We start from the raw sequence: 16,706 nt of genomic DNA on the forward strand, positions 1-16,706 counted from the left end.
ATGGACGACGACAAAAAACCTTTTCCTTTTTGACCTCGCCTTCTGTGACATTAACACATACAGATATAAGCATGATACATATTTCAGGCATATATGACACATAAACAAAAAATAAATATAGTTATTGTCATATACTTTACAGGAACAAGTACCAGAATGCATTTAACACATTAATATACTAATGGAAAATCCAAAACCAGAGTTGATGAACAGGGTGTAGGAATTTACAAAGAATAAAACAAGCTTATATTCAGTTACTGTATTATGCTAAGAGAGTTTGGTCTTTTCAGAGAAGGCCTGAAGAAGAGAAGGCTTCTGAGGGACCTTACAGCAGCCTTCTGGTACATGAAGGGAGCCTACAGGAAAGCTGGGGAGGGACTTGTTAGAAGGGCATGTAACAACATGACAATGGGAAATGGATTTAAACTGGAATAGGGTAAATTTAGACTAGGTAATTAGGAAGAAATTCTTTATTGGGAGGGTAATGAGACACTGGAACAGGTTGCCCAGAGAGGTTGTGTATGCCCCCTCCATAGAAGTATTCTAGGCCAGGCTGGATGGGACTTTGAGCAACCTGGTCTAGAGGGAGATGTCCTCAGGGGGTTGGAACTAAATGATCTTAAAAATCCTTTCCAACCCAAACCACTTTATGATTCTATGAATTAGACAATTTTACTGAAACTTGTTCATTACAAAGCTTTACAGTTCAAGTTAACTTACATCATATTTGAAAACATGCAAATACTTTCTCCATATTTTCTTCAACTTGTTTACATAGAAATGGCTACAATAAATCAAGCTGTCTGTGTATGGAAGAGAGTCAAAAGTTTTCTAGATATTCTTTCTGCATTATAATTACTTGATATGAAAGCTACTCCAAAAGTAATGTCTCCTACTTTTGGATGTTGGTCCATGACCTCAGAGGCAGGTTCTGGTGGTACAGCAATAGAGGCTGAACCTTCCCACCAATATTCCACAGATGGCAGCAGAGGGGCAATCTAACAACATGGCATCTGACATGGAATTGTGTACAAAGCCAAAGTGTGTCACTGAATTCCTCCATGCAGAAAAACATGGCACCCATTGACATTCATCAACTGAACTTTCATGGAGACTGAACAGTGGATGTGAGCATAGTGAGGTGCTGGTGGTGCATTTCAGCAGTGTTATAAATGGATTATGTTTATCACAACTGATTTTTCCCATGGAAAGGTTTATTTTTCAGTGAAAACAATCAAAATGTAAGTATTAACTGAAAATGTTGAATTATTTCTCCTATTTAGTCAGTGAAGAAATATTCTGGGATGGGTTTTCCTCCCCAAGTGCACAAGCAGTGCTTTTTATTAGTACCTGCATAACCAGGAGTTAATCCAGGGTCTGATATACACATGGACAGCCTGACCCATAAAAAAAGAACTGTACTGGCTCAAAATGAAAGTTGCTCTGAAGACTAGGAACAAATGAGATAAATACAGAACACTTGTATGTAAATTAAAAGTGAAGAAAACACAGCTGATGCCATAGTAAGAATCCTTTAAATCTTGTAAGTTGATGTTAGAAATGCTTTCACAAATAAAAAATACAAGGAGAGAATAAACAAGAAAATTGTTGAACAGTAAACACATGCAACACAATATACTGATTGATGTGAACCAAATAGACAAGAAATTCAGTTAATTTTTAATTAAAAAACATTTAGAAAATTAGATAAAATGCATCTTTAATTTACAATTTTACTAAATTTAAAAATTTCTTTATTGTAACTTTATTGTAACTTCTGTTCTGCTGTAAGAAGAGTATACCCAGCAATAATCCAGTCTCTTCACCTATGAAGGAAGTGATCAAGCTTATTACTTTCATCAATATGTTCCGAATTTCCTGATTTTTTCCTCTTGATTTTTTTTTTTTAATTTCTATGCAATTGCTATTATTTTGTATCTGAATTTCATGAGGAACATCCTAGGATTTTCTATAATATTCTGGCTGCTTTGACATTTTTACTTTTTTTTTTTAATCAATATATTAAAAACAAATAAATAGTCCAGTTAGTTTTTCAGTTAGCTCAATCAAGATGAAACAGAGGTTAACCACAGTCTGTAATAGATTTCTTCTTACTTGAAAAGGATTCATAGAACAGATGGAGGTGGACCTTAGAAGTACATGGTGAAAGGACAAGATCACCAGCAACAAAGGAAATTCTAATAGGAACAACATACAATGACAGTAGTGAAGCCTGGTCACAGAGTACTCAGAAACTCTGCAGAAGTTAGCTAGTGAAAAATTTAAAAAGTAGGCTGGATAAGACCCTCAGTGACCTGATGTAAATTTTGAAGTCAGCTTTGCTTGAGGTTAGAGACTGTATTAGACAACCTTTAGAAGTTCCTTCCAACTCTGCTCATACAGTATTCAGTCTGCCATTGAGTGGTAGATGTTTTCCTTCTTGGTTCACGCTCATCTTGAATTTACAGTCTGGAATGTCTGTGTAAATATATGATCTAACAGATAGAGAAGAAAGCATTTGGCTACAGATGTACCTAAGTTCTCAACCTATCTAATGTCTCTGAAAATCCATGCTGAGGTTCCAAAACAGCAAGATAAGAAAAGTCTGGCACCTACTTAGATTGTACATTCTGTCTGAAAAACAATTCTATTACATGTAGTTATTGGTCCTAAGGCACATGAACAAGAAAATAAGCAATGTGTTTTTATCTCAGCAAAGCAATCTTCACTATTAGTACTTCTCTGCAGCTCAGTAGTAATTTTGATAATGACAATACTGCATACTAGCCAGACAAACAGCGCCCTGATACACCATTATAATCTGCACCTAAGAAGCATACAGAAAACAGTATCATAAGAAATTACCATTTAGGCTGTCCTAATGCTTTGTTTGGACAGACCAATGAGGTCCGTATTTACCATAAAGAGAGCAAGATTAGCCTTTCAGATCAAATGTATAAATCTTTCCACCTTCCCTTGGCACTCATACCATTAATTTATAATTGTAGTCTTTTGTAAATAGGTTAAGACTGAAAAGAATAAATTCAAAATCATTGTCACAATGGTTTAGAAGGATAAAAAGTGCTAGAAAAAGAAAGAAGGAAAGGAGTTATCTGCAGCTGTCCTTGCTGAAAGCTGCATGTGCCATAGAGACAATGTTTACACCAATAATCAAAGTTTTGCTCAATCCCTATAATAAATCCATCCCTTGATTTTAAATTGCTAGCAGAGTCTTTGCTGCTGATGTGTGTTGGGTCAACCAGAACTCTTCAGAGAATCCAGAGCAAGTCTTGGGAATCACCCTGGGCTAGGGTGCATTTCTGGTAGGTAGTTTAGGTGTGACTGCTAATTTGGAAGGTGAAATAGGTCAGCTGCACAGCTTTAAAGTGCTTTTCTGTCCAGCCAGCCAGTGGTCCCTTGCCTATTTCACTTACTGATACACACATAGCCAGAGGAACAAAAGTACTTATAAAAAATCCTGCTCTTCCTAAGGCAGTTGCTTTCCTCAAAAGATTCAGCAACTACTGGAAAAAAAAAGAAAAAAAAAGAAAAAAAAAAGACACTGTGAGGAAATACTTGTTTTCTAAATGACGTATTTGATTAGCTATGCTACTGAAATAAGTTTTTAGAATTTATGGGTGGATCCAGACAGTGGTGGAGGACAAGTTGTTTTGCAATGACTGAGAAAGTAATAATAGATATGAAAGTAGTACTGTTGTTGTTATTTCAAGATACAAAACAATCAAACAATCATTTTAAATGTCCCCAAAATACAGGGTTTCAGATTTACTTCTGAAGTTAGAGGTGAAGTACTGCAACTTGGAATACTAATATAATATCAGATTCTTGATGTAAGTGATGGCAGGGTGAGGGGAACAGAATAAACTCACATCTTGCTGGCAGTTCAGATTGAGATAAATAAATAGCCACCAGCTACAAAATTTAGAAATACACCTAGTGAACCAAGAAATTCAAATACAGAATGCATGAGAGTTTTGCAAAAAATGTTCAAATCCCGGGAGAGAAGGAATTCTAGTATAGGTTAGCAAAGACATTTATAGATTAGAAATGTATTAAACTAAATTCCTCAGAAATGTAACATAATTGATTTTTTTGAGTTCACCGTCAATAAATCTGACCTGTTTTATAGCATACAATACACAATTTACTGTCATCCATCTTCAGTCTTTTTTGCCCCTGTACCATCACTTTTAAAATTCCATAATCAGGCAGTTCCTATTTTGGCACCTAAGAAACTGCAACACAGAGAATGAAGTGCTCAAAAACTTGAATGAAGAATTGCTTTATGCCAGACAAGGGGTCCTTGTAAATTGATAGTCTGTAGCTGACAGTAGCCATTACAAGATAAGCTTTTAGAGGAGCGTCTCCAACATCCTGTGAAGAAAAATACTGAAGCACTAAAATACTGCAGGCAACATCATACTTTCCTTCCCCTGTCAACCTCAGTTTTAACTTTCTCATTTCCCTCAGCCACAAGCAATGGTCTGCTTTAAAAAAAAGAAAAAAAGTATAAATGAACACTGTAGGAAATAACGTAAAACTCAATTAGCCCTTTTTTTGACCCTGTGTCTCTTGACTTCACTTTTACTAGTAAGACTTAAACTTGGTTAAAAACAAAAAACAAACAAAAAAAAAAGAAATTTTTTTTTTGAAAGAATGGTCATTTGATTAAAAAAAAAAGAATTGAAGAGCAGTGCTGCTGAGAACCCTAACAACACACACTGCTGTCTGCACGGCATGGGTTGCATCAGTAAATACGAAAGGAAAAGGTAATGTGATTAGAGGAAGAACAGCCACAGAGGCTCTAGTTGAAGTGGTAGAAACAGTTACAGAAAATGGAAAAGTCAGAAATACATGAAAATGGTGAAACATATATAGAATAAAAGAACTGGAAAAAAAAAGCTTTTGCATGCACCTGAGCTCCCCTGGGCTGGTCTTGCCTTCCGATCAGGTGCTCAATCACTGTTTCAGACCATGACTTAGCATTTCTGCTTCAACAATATAATCAAAGTGCGTGTAAGAATTAAATATATTATATATATATATATATAAATCCTTATGAAAGGTTATCTAAAGAGTCTTCCATATATATCTCTCTTTTGAAACATACCTTTGCTTTAATTAATGGAAATCAAAGAATCACATAGTGGTTGAGGTGGGAAGGGACCTCTGGAGGACATCTGGTCCAACACCCTTATTAAAGCAGGGTGAGCTTTGGAAATCCCTGTGACCAGAACTATGCCCAGTAGTACTTTTCCAAGTAAAGAGACTCCACAGCCTCTCCGGGCAATCTGTGCCAGTGCACACCTACATACCTACACAGTAAAGAAGTGTATCTTGATTCAGATACACTTGTTCAGATGAAATATCCTTTGTTTCAGTTGGTGACAATTGCCTCTTGTCATGGCAATGGGCACTGCCTAAAATAGCCTTCCTTCAGCCTTCCTTCAGGTATTTTTGCACCACAGATAAGATTTTTCTTTTCTCCAGGCTGTACTGTTTTAGCTAATTCACCTTCTCTTCATAAGAGAGATGCTCCAGTCCCTTCACCATCTTTGCATTCCCTCAATGGACTCTCTCAGTATGTCCATACCTACCTATACTGAGGAGCCCAGAAACGGACACAGTACTCCAGATGTAGCTTCACTGATGCTGAGTAGAGGGAAAGAATCATCCTGCCTGGAGAGCTGGCAATATTTTGCATAACGCAGCCCAGGATATCATTAGCCTCCTTTGCCACAACAGCACACTGAACAACAGCCTCATGAACATGGGGTGTCTGTCAGGACTGCCCAGATCCTTTTCTGCCAAGCTATTTTCCAGCAAGTTGGTAGCCAGCATGGAGCTGTTCCTCCCAAGGCATGTCCTCCCTTTGCATGTTTCCTCTGCTGAACTTTATGAAGTTCCCGTCAACAAACTTCGCCAATCAATTTAGGTCTTTCTGAATAATTGTGCAACCAGTATGGTATATCATACCATCACTCCTCCCTAATTTTGTGCTGTGTGCAAACTTGCTAAGGGTACACTATGACTCATCATCCAGATCATTAATGAAGATATGGAACAGGACAGGCATACATCACTAGTTATTTATGTCCATATAAACTTTGTGCCAGTGATCTTCCACCACCAGACCAATCTCCTGAATCACTTTTCAAGAGATCACTTCACTGTCTGCTCATCCACCCATACTTCATCAGCTCAGATCATGGAGATCTTATGGGAGACAATATCAAAAGCTTTACTAAAGTAAATATAGCAAATACCCACCACTCTCTCCTACAGAGCCAGACATTTCATCATAGACATAAGTTATCAAGTTAGGTAAGCATGAGTTCCCCTTTTTCAGTTCATCCTGACTACTCTCGGTCTTCTTCCAGACTTTCTTGTGCCTGGAAAGATTTTCTAGAATTAGTTGTTCTATCACTTTTCCAGGGATCAAGGTAAGAGTGACTGGCCTGTAGTTCAGGAAATTAAGGAATTTAATAAAAGTGAATTAGTGACTGATTTATGAATCTGTTGTGAGGATTTGGGGGCTTCACTAAATAACACACATACATACTTCATTAATGTAAAAAACTGATCTTCCCACCATCACCTTTAATTGTTGTACAGTATCTCCACCTAGGTGTAAATCATGAAGCTGTGTGAATGCTCATACAAGCTAATTCTAAACTAGTACTTCTGTGATCTTTAAGAATGTGAGTTGAGGGAAAATATTTCCATAAATTAGTAGTGAGCTTTGCTGTCAGTTCTGTATCAAAGATGTTTACTAAGAATATCAAAGAATCTCGTATATGCAAGAACATTTCAATACCAAACCCCTAATCTTCTACTGTGCAAGTATGTTCTTATCCCTTTAAAAGACAGAGCCTTATCCAGCCATATCCAAGGAATCTTTTAGTGAATAAAAATTATCAAATTTTACAATACAGAATCCATAAAAATTACAGATTCACTTAGAAAGTCATTGTTACATTAGCATACTTTTATTTTTGGTATTGTCTGTTTTCAAGTAATCCAGAATAAATGTGGAGGTAACACAGCTGGGAGGCACTGAAGCTGGAGCAGGATGATAGGGGGGTTCTGATAACAGATGTGCATACATATGAAGATACATATACCACACAGTCTTATGTTTGCACAACTATTTCTGTTTCACACCTGTCTCTATTTAATAATACATGCAATGCACTGTCACATAAGGATCCTACTAATAAAGGACTAAATGAGCATTCAGTTACAGAAAAACAATTATTTTTTAACTGTTGTATACAGCAACTAGGTGTTTTAGCTTTGCGGACATTTCAAATGTGATACAATGAGTTCACACTGTACTAGCTAGTGCAGTCAGCACTCGTGAAAGTGATGAAGTTGCATTCTGAGAACTCTCTGCATCAGGCTGTAGGCTGCTTTGGATAGTTCATATTCAAAGGAATTCAGAATATCAACTAATCCTTATAACATCTATGAAATGTAAGTATTACCACCCTTCTTGAGAGATGTGCTTTGAACGCTGTGATACAAGTTATATATCCTAGAATACTGAGATACCAAAAGTAAACAACTTTTCCAGCTTTTAACACCATTCAGCTCAAGGCAGTTGTGCATAGTCAGACTGGATAAGAAAATAAAAATAATGGAAATTTTGTTATACATTAGAGATCAGTAACTCATAAACATCAAGGCTGAAGTTCTCCATCAGAACAGCTTAAGACAGCAAGTAGTAAATACCTTCTAAGACTTGTGAAAAGATATGATATGATAATCTCTCTTTATCTGGTGTATTCTACTTTTCTGAGCTTCATTCTTCCAGCTGAGCAATTTGCATTTAAACTACATTCAGTGGCTTCATTTTCTAGACAAGCAAGTGATCCAAGCAAATTTAGACTATGGAAGAAATCAGTTAAAAAGCACAGGGGCTTTCAGACAAGAATGGACAGTTTTTGTAAGTCATTAAATTTTTTTTGAAGCAGCTATATTTCACTGAAGAACTGTGTTGCTTGAAAACAACTGCTTTATTAGTCCAAGAGTAAGTGGAACTCACCTTCCTATCAAAGAAAGTACTGCTTAACAAAACATTTTGTCTATGCACTAGAACATAAATTCTGTTGCTGAATAGCAAAGGAACATAGAGAGGAATCATACTTAGATATGAAAAGTATTTTTCACATTTAAATATAAATGAATATAGCAATTATTGTTTGAGAGGGAAATCTTTCACATGAGGATTGCACCTAACTGTACATTTAGAGCAACTTATTCTACTGAGGCACTGTGAAGATTAAGCCTCTGCACTATAGCAATATAGATGAGTAGTTGTTATAGGAAATCCTATATTAAAATGAATTAGGTTCATGAACAACAGATGTTAAAAGACATTTAAAAAATGAAGTGTATGTAAATTAATCAAATGGCAAAGATCCTGGGATATTCTACAACCACTTTCTGTTGTACAACTGAAACTAAGCTACCCTAAAGTGAGCGTTTATTGGTGGCCCTGCAAGATGATCAGGACATCTGCATGCACTGTGCATATCCTTTGAAACTCATGGGGCCTGAAAAAAAATTATAGGAGCTAATAAGGAATTAAAAATCACAGAGGTGTCTTGAAGTACCTTTCAACTATTTAGCCTCTTCTGTGTGCTGTGATCCCTCCAGCTGCAGCTAAGGAGCTGAGACAGTACCAATTAAATCCTTCAATACATAGAAGTGGTGATCCTTTCCACTCCTTTCTTAAATCTTCCTACTTCCAGCCTTACGGAAAAGCTAGCAGAAAGATAGGGCTTTGCAGCATATCTTGAAGGTCAGCAGGAGAAAAGTAAAACTTCACATAAAAGCATCTAAATGAAGGTTTGACATATTGCCACTATTATGTATTTCCACCAAAGGTAAATGAGGTCATGCCTAACTGCATTTGTATCAAACTAAGTTGCCCAAAAGAACAGTTCAAAAACCCTCTAGGCTTGCCAAAGTCCTAAATGGTCGTTATCTTACACAGGACAAATTAAGGTACATTTATTGAGGAACTAGGAGAATCTTTAATTAAGGTGAAGAATAAATACTGCTTTGCAATCTTTATACTTGTTTAGCTCTAAATTGGAGCGTAAGTAAAATAAGTGGGTTAAAAGAAGAAAAGAAATAGATTCTTACAGAAAAACCTACCTCTCTGCAAAGCTTAAAAACATAAAAATGTTGAAATCTACCAAAATAAATATATTGATTACCTAAATAATAATAATAATAATAATAATAATAATAATATGTATCTTCTATTTAGCATTGTCCTAATTAATTCTGCAAGTATTATTCTTGTGCTCCTGTGGAGTTAATTACAAATCAGTTTAGTATAATTAGATATTAATATCCTCATAATATTTTCTAATAACTCTTAACAGTATCATTGCTTTATAGAGATGTTTTATACTGTACATCAGATCCTGAAATCCTGCAAGTCAGACGCTTATTAGAAAGCACAGCAGAATCTGACCATATGGTTAAAAATTTTAATAATAAAAGTTTGCATACGTGCTTTTTTTGCAGTTATCTGAAGACGTCAGGTGCACATTAATTATTTCAATCTTGTTTTCAAAATTCAGTGCACAATATGAATTTTCATCCTAGCATTTACAAATGTATGGCAAAATATAAATTAGAAGTGGATGCCATCTGCATTGACCAATGACTGGAGTCATCTCGGAAGTGTTGATCAATATGCAGATTTTCTCTAGACTCGTGGTGTTCTTTGGAGGCACCTCACCATATAAAGTAAAGCATGGCCAATGCCAAAATGCAGAATACAAGAGTAATTTTAAGCAGAATTCTGAAGAGTGAAAGGGACAACATGAGAAATGAATTGGCACATGAGCAATATGTCTTGTAATGCTGTATAGGTGAATACAATTTACTTTCTGTCTTTGGGATCTTTCATCCCACAATTCACTTCAAACTATGGAAAATTTCCATCTGTACTTCCCATACATTCAGTAATTATGGACCTTGTGGTTTTTCATGTAAATCACAACTATAGGATCACTTTACCAAGTGGTGAATCAGCTTCATATAACGTAGCATAATTCATGGTTCTATATGGAGCTCCAAGTATCACTAGACAAATATCAGTCTTCAAAATATTTCCCAGGAAATCCATAGTTTGAAACCTAGTGGGATACCTAACTAATATTTTCATATTCTATAACTTTCATTACAGAGTTCAGTACATACTTGGTGTATCAATATTACAGTAAAGAAAAATCACTTGATATTGAGGGTGAGAACAACAGTTTTAGTTGAAGGAGTTTCATGAGAACAGTGGCTGAAAATTTGCTTAATGTGCAACTCAAAAATGCACATAATGAAAAACTGTGGATGAGTCCAAGAATTTCCTATCTCAAAATAACTCTTCCACCAAGGTTCAGCCATTGTCAGAAATTTTTGTCATCTGGCAGTTGTTACTGCAACACAAAAGGATAACTTCAGTGGGAGAAATTACAACTGTGGAAAGTATGGACATATGGGACTCCACAATGCTTTAGTGCAGTATATAAATAAATTAAGATTTTGTAGAAAAGTGGTCCACGGAAACATAAGGCCAAGAACATGGCTTATTTAGCAAGGTAAATATATTAGTCTTTCTGTGCCTCATATGGACCCCTCCACAGGAGATCAGTGTTCTCTGTGCGTGAGCTCCATTTACATTTACATCTCTACCATGCCACAGAACATGATTAATTTCAATGGGTAAGTCACCTGCACTAATAGGTAGGGGAAATTAATCCGAGCACCTTGTTTCACTATTGAACCTGAGCAAAGGCTCAGGTACAAAAATTATTTCAACTTTATAGGATCATCGGTGCAATTTGCTGGCATACTGTGGATAGAGCTTTCAGACCCAGAGGAGTCAAGGGAAAATCAGATTGTCTGCATCACCAAAAATACAAAAATACAACTGATGGAGTTTTTCAGACTATTTTGGGGCTGAAAGACTGCTGGAGTCTGCAAATGTCTGTTTATTTTTTTTTTTTTCCAATTATTTTTTTCAAGGTTCTACAGTTTGTTCCTATGACTGTGTTGTTTGAAGACAGGCTACACAGTACACTGTACATGGAGAATAAACTGAGACAAAAAAAGTCTGTTACAGTTGATAAGAAAAAGAACAGAGATCCAAAGGAAAAACAGGATAAATGAATAAGAGTGAAAGACCTTTTTACCAAGGATCTTTGATGGCAAGATCATCTCCACCATGAAATATTTCTTGGTCTCCATGACTGATTATGCAGAACTCCACATAGACTAAGTGATTGGTAGAATCTGTTGTGATGTTTTTTGTGTTCTGCTTAAATTGTTCAGGCTGCAAACTTGAACAAGAGATACTCTATATACATCACAAAGCCAAAACGTAAAATATTGCATTTGAGTGACAAGGCAAATGAGGAACCACTGTGTGAATTTCAACGTAAGCTTTCACTGCAGAACAACAACAGAATTTGTCACAGCTCTAAACTGAAACAAATAACCACGATGAAACATGGTAAATATCAGTATATTTTCATTCTAAATCATACAGAAAGTTGCCAGATTCCTTCACAGACTGTAAATAGTGCTATTCATGGTTGTTTAAATGCAATCATGAAAACTTTTATCTAATTTACAGAATGTGAAAAAGTTGAATCACACACCAAGGCAAGCACAAATTTTAACTATTCCAGGAAGACATAGCTGTTATTGACCTGAAACCCGTAAGTGGGAAAAGAATTATAAATATATTTTTTCCCCTTAACTAGTATAATAGGAAGAATGTGTATGTACCTGCTCAAATGTATATGAATACAGAAACTATAAGCACAGCAGTTAGATTACATACAGTTTGGAGAAAAAGTAACATTCATATCAATATAACTAGTCACTAATATCACCGTAGAAAAACACTGTACATACATACACAAGGCAAACAAAGAAATAAATATTCATAGCTAAGCGTACCTACAAGGAAAGGCAAATGATTAATTAAAAGACCCATCTTTTAAAAATTGTAGCTTTATCTCCTTAGACAAAAACTCTCAGAATAACAGGACTTAAAGGAAAAATTCTATACCCATGTAGACATACATCGTAAGCAAAATATATCTCATAGTTTATAAGTTTTGAATGGGAAGGAAATACTACTCCTTGCTACTATTATCAAGCCCAGCATCTTGGGACATAGTTTTGGATATAAATTATATCATAGTTGAAGACTCCAAGTGATGAGTTAACTACTTTGCTCAATAAACCATTACAACAATTAATTACTCACTCTAAGAAGGTGTAATTTATTTCTAATTTCACTTCATCTAAGCTCTATTATCAGACATTATATCCTCTGCTTCATTCATGCTAGTCTATCTACTATGACCAAAATTCCTGCTTATCCTCCAAAATTTTTATTAATATTGTTTTATTTAGTAAATATTATTTTGCTGCGGTTAAAGTTCCTGTTGTAAATTTTAGATATTAAAATAGCTACTATCAAGTTAATTACTGCAATACAATTTAATTATTTTACACTTCTCATTACTCAATATTGCTATGTATTCCTAAAAACAATTTACTTCACATCAGCTTAGGTTGCTCTGAAAGTAATGCCACCTATTTATTTCCATGGAAACTATAACAGATGCAAGAGCCCAGTATCACTATTTGACAAAGCCAATTCTTACCTACAGAATACCATTTTTCAACTTTTTCACCATCATTAGCTATGTATTTTGTTCAGCATGGAGAAAAGAAGGCTGTGGGGTGACCTAATTGCAGCCTTTCAGTACCTAAAGGGAGTCTTCAAACAGGAGGGGAATCAACTCTTTGAAAGAGTAGATAACAGCAGGACAAGTGGAAGTGGTTTTAAGTTGAGGGAGGGAAGATTTAGGTTGGATGTCAGGAGGAAGTTCTTTACAGTGAGAGTGGTGAGATGCTGGAACAGGCTGCCCAGAGAGGTTGTGGATGCCCCATCTCTAGAGGTGTTCAAGGCCAGATTGGATGGGGCCCTGGGCAGCCTGGTCTAGTATTAAATGGGGAAGTTGGTGGCCTTGCCTGTGGCAGGGAGGTTGGAGATTTATGATCCTTGAGGTCCCTTCCAACCCAGGCCATTCTGTGATTCTGTGATTCATTTTCATCTGCAATGAACAAGAGCCTGCATGCCGCACTCGTAAATATTCACTCACAGCAGAGGTGACTCAATGTTTCACAGCTGCTGTGACAGCATCGTTGCTGTGAGAATGTTGCCCACACAGTCCATCTTTCATCACCCTGAACAGATAGAAGTCAGAAGACACCAAGTCTGGACTATATGGTGGTTGTGGTAGGACAGTTCAGACAATATGGGCAATGTGCTCCATGATCTTCAAACCAGTATGGAGTCTGGTAAGAGAAAGATTTTCTTATTCTCTGGCCTGACTCCGGAATTTTGAGTTTTCAGCTTAGTAATTGTCTTGATGTAGTGCTCAGAGTTGATGGTTTGTCTGGGTTGCAGGAAATCCAGAAAGATCATCCCTTTTCTATCCTAAAAGACAGTACACATCACTTTACCTGCCAAGGGCTGTACCTTGAATTTTTCTTCAAGGGAGAATTCACATGTTGCCATCCCATGGACTACCATTTTGCCTCTGCCACATAGTGGTGACACCATGTCTCATCAGTGGTAATGATACAATCCAGGAAACTGCCACCTTCAGTGTCATATTGATTCAATAGGTTCTAACAAACTTGCATACAGTATTCATTCTGTTCCTGTGTGAGCATTTGTAGGATCCACCTGGCTCAAAATCTGTGATATTCCAATGCTGCCACCATAATTTCCAATCCACTGAAGTAAATATTTAGTTTTGTACACAGTTCCCAGATCATCATCTACTAATTCATGTGGATGAGCTGATTGAGATGCTTCATTCTGTAGTGTGACACCTGTGCATGGACATCTGAAAAGTAGTTTATCTTTCACGTTGCTGTCATCACTGCTGAAATGCACCACCGACTGCCTCACTCTGCTCTCATCCACTTTTTGGACTCCGAATGTCCATCAGCATTCAGCCAGAGTCAATGAGTATCGATGGGTTCAATTTTTTCCACATTCCACATTGAGGAATTCAATGACAAGACCTTGGCTTCATATGCACTTCCATGTCAGATGCCATTTTGTCAGACTGCCCCTCTGCTGCCATCTGTCACATGGCAACATTTAACAGAGTATTGGCAGGAAGATTCAACTTCTATTGTCATATCACCAAGATTTGTCTCTGATGTTGTGGGCAAACATAATAAACTAGGAAGCATTACTTTTAGAGCAGTCCTTATAAACCAAGGTATTTTTTCTAATTTAATTCCTTTTGAATGGAAGCAGTGTATAAAGCATTCAGAAAAACGCAGAGGTAAGTGAAAATTGAGAACAAATTTCTTTCTTTATTTTGCATTTCCAAAATTGCAATAGCAAAAATATTTAACAAATAAATTCTAAAAATTGTTCTGATATTTCTTTACTGTTTTTATATTGAAGTATATCTGCTAAGCTTTGTGCAATCTTTTGTGATTTACATTCATACGAGAGCTACAATATGATCAGTATTTCTGCATTTTTACTGTTTTTGACATAATTAATTCTGTTACATTTAAAGTCATTAAGCGTGCACTCAAAGTACACTCCGAGACCCTACCTTGAAGGTATTTTATGACATAAAAGTTTAAGCTGAAATTTTGCTCAAGGCATTCTTTCTGCCACTAAGTTCAGTATAAATATTAATATCATATGACCTATATTTTTAGAAGTTAATTTTTAGCTCAGTATTATCACCACTTTGCAGATAGCCAGTTATGAACTGCATTATTTTATCCTAGCAAAATCACCTGTGATGTTTATCATAATGTATTTTCTGATTATGCTTTTGTCATTATTTGAGAAAGTTTTTCAGAACTGTAAACAATGCAATTTTTTCCTTCAATCCTTTTACATCTTTGCTACAGCTACAGAAATGCTGTCATGTATGTTTATAAAATTAAACATAACCTATGTCTACTTTAAAAATGATAATAATAACCTCCATAAAGCAATGTAATAATTCAAATTAAAGAAATGTAATCTTTGTAGGTTAAAAAAAATAATATATTCACTAGGTATGCACCATTCTCAGTGAAGTTTATGAAGGGTAGAGCTTCATTATGCTCATCTATTTTTACATTGCTATTTTTCATCGTTGCTGTTAGTTTTGCCTTTGCCAGTTTTCACAGCATGATGAATATTCTTGGAGAGGGAAGAAACAAAGATAATGTCCAGTTTTTTTAGTGGGATGGATATGTAAACTATAAACTGTATATTTAGGGGATTTTACAACATAATAGCACTTTAACATATGGAATTGTCATTGATTTTATCTCTGTCTCTTCTTCTACTAGTAGAAATACCAGTCTTTTCAGGGATAGCTGCTTATGTCACCCAAAGCATAGTAAGAAGGATGCTGGAGCGAACTCCTTTTTAGTTTTTTATGCCAGAGACAATTGCCAAAAATTGTAACTTGGGAGGTCTAGGTCTAACATAAGGAAAAATAAAACCAACAAATTAAAAACATTAAAATATTTGGAACAGACAACCTAGAAAGGCTGTAGAGCCTCTACATTTGGTGATTTCCAAGTCTCAGCTAGATAAAGCAATGACTGATCTAACCTAGAGCAGGAATGCTTCTGCTTAGAGCATGAAGTTACACTAGATCACCTACAGGGTGACCCTTCCAACGAGCTTCTCTATGAACAGTGATTCTATGATTCCATACTGCCTGAGAACATTTTTAGATCTTTAGAATGACTGTGCACTTAAAAGTCACTTGTCATAACTACGTAGAATATTCTCCCCTTCTTCTCCTAAGCATGAAATAACTAACCTTGGAAACAGACTCAGAAAAGAGTATAGAAAAGAAGACTTTTTCAAGAAGACAGCAGCAATTTTTCCAGTGCTCAGGTATCTTCCTGAGTGGATATAAAATGATTGAATAACCATACTCACAAAGTATCATTGGTCTATTATCAGCATGGAAGCAGATATCAAGCATTCTGACTTAGGTCTGGTTTTCGTTGTTTTTTTTTTTTGTTTGTTTGTTTTTTTACAATATTTTCATTAGCAGCCTTAATGATGAAAAAGTGAATATGCTTTTTAAGACAGCACAGACATCAAATGCGTAGAGATTACATCAATGATAGGACTAGAATTAAAAAATTATTGAAAAATTGCAGGAATGTACAAACAGAATAAAATTCAAAAGCAAGAAATGTAAGGTGATTTCCTTCATGAAAAGAAACAAAATAACAAACAAAATTTCACCACATGAAAAAAAAAGAGGCCGAACAAGTCTTCTGCTACATGAAAAGTATGACGCAGTTGTAAAAAATGCAGATACCATACTGGATTGTTTCTACTGGAATGTGTTTTGCACAGCACATAGAACCATCCAAGTGATATGGATAACATCATACTACTCAAGATGAGAAAGATCTCAACTACAGTACTACGCCTCAAAAAAGATATTTTTACCAGTTAGAGGATGTTACTGTGAATGGTCAAAAGGATCTTGGAAAGAAGTCTGAAATAACCAAATTTGCTCAGCTGCAGGAAGAGGAGAATATGATAGTAGTGTTGAAGAATGTAAGAAATGCTTGCAAAAAAAAAA

Source organism: Meleagris gallopavo, chromosome 2 (genome assembly GCF_000146605.3).
Source record: "Meleagris gallopavo isolate NT-WF06-2002-E0010 breed Aviagen turkey brand Nicholas breeding stock chromosome 2, Turkey_5.1, whole genome shotgun sequence".
Taxonomy (NCBI): Eukaryota; Metazoa; Chordata; class Aves; order Galliformes; family Phasianidae; genus Meleagris; species Meleagris gallopavo.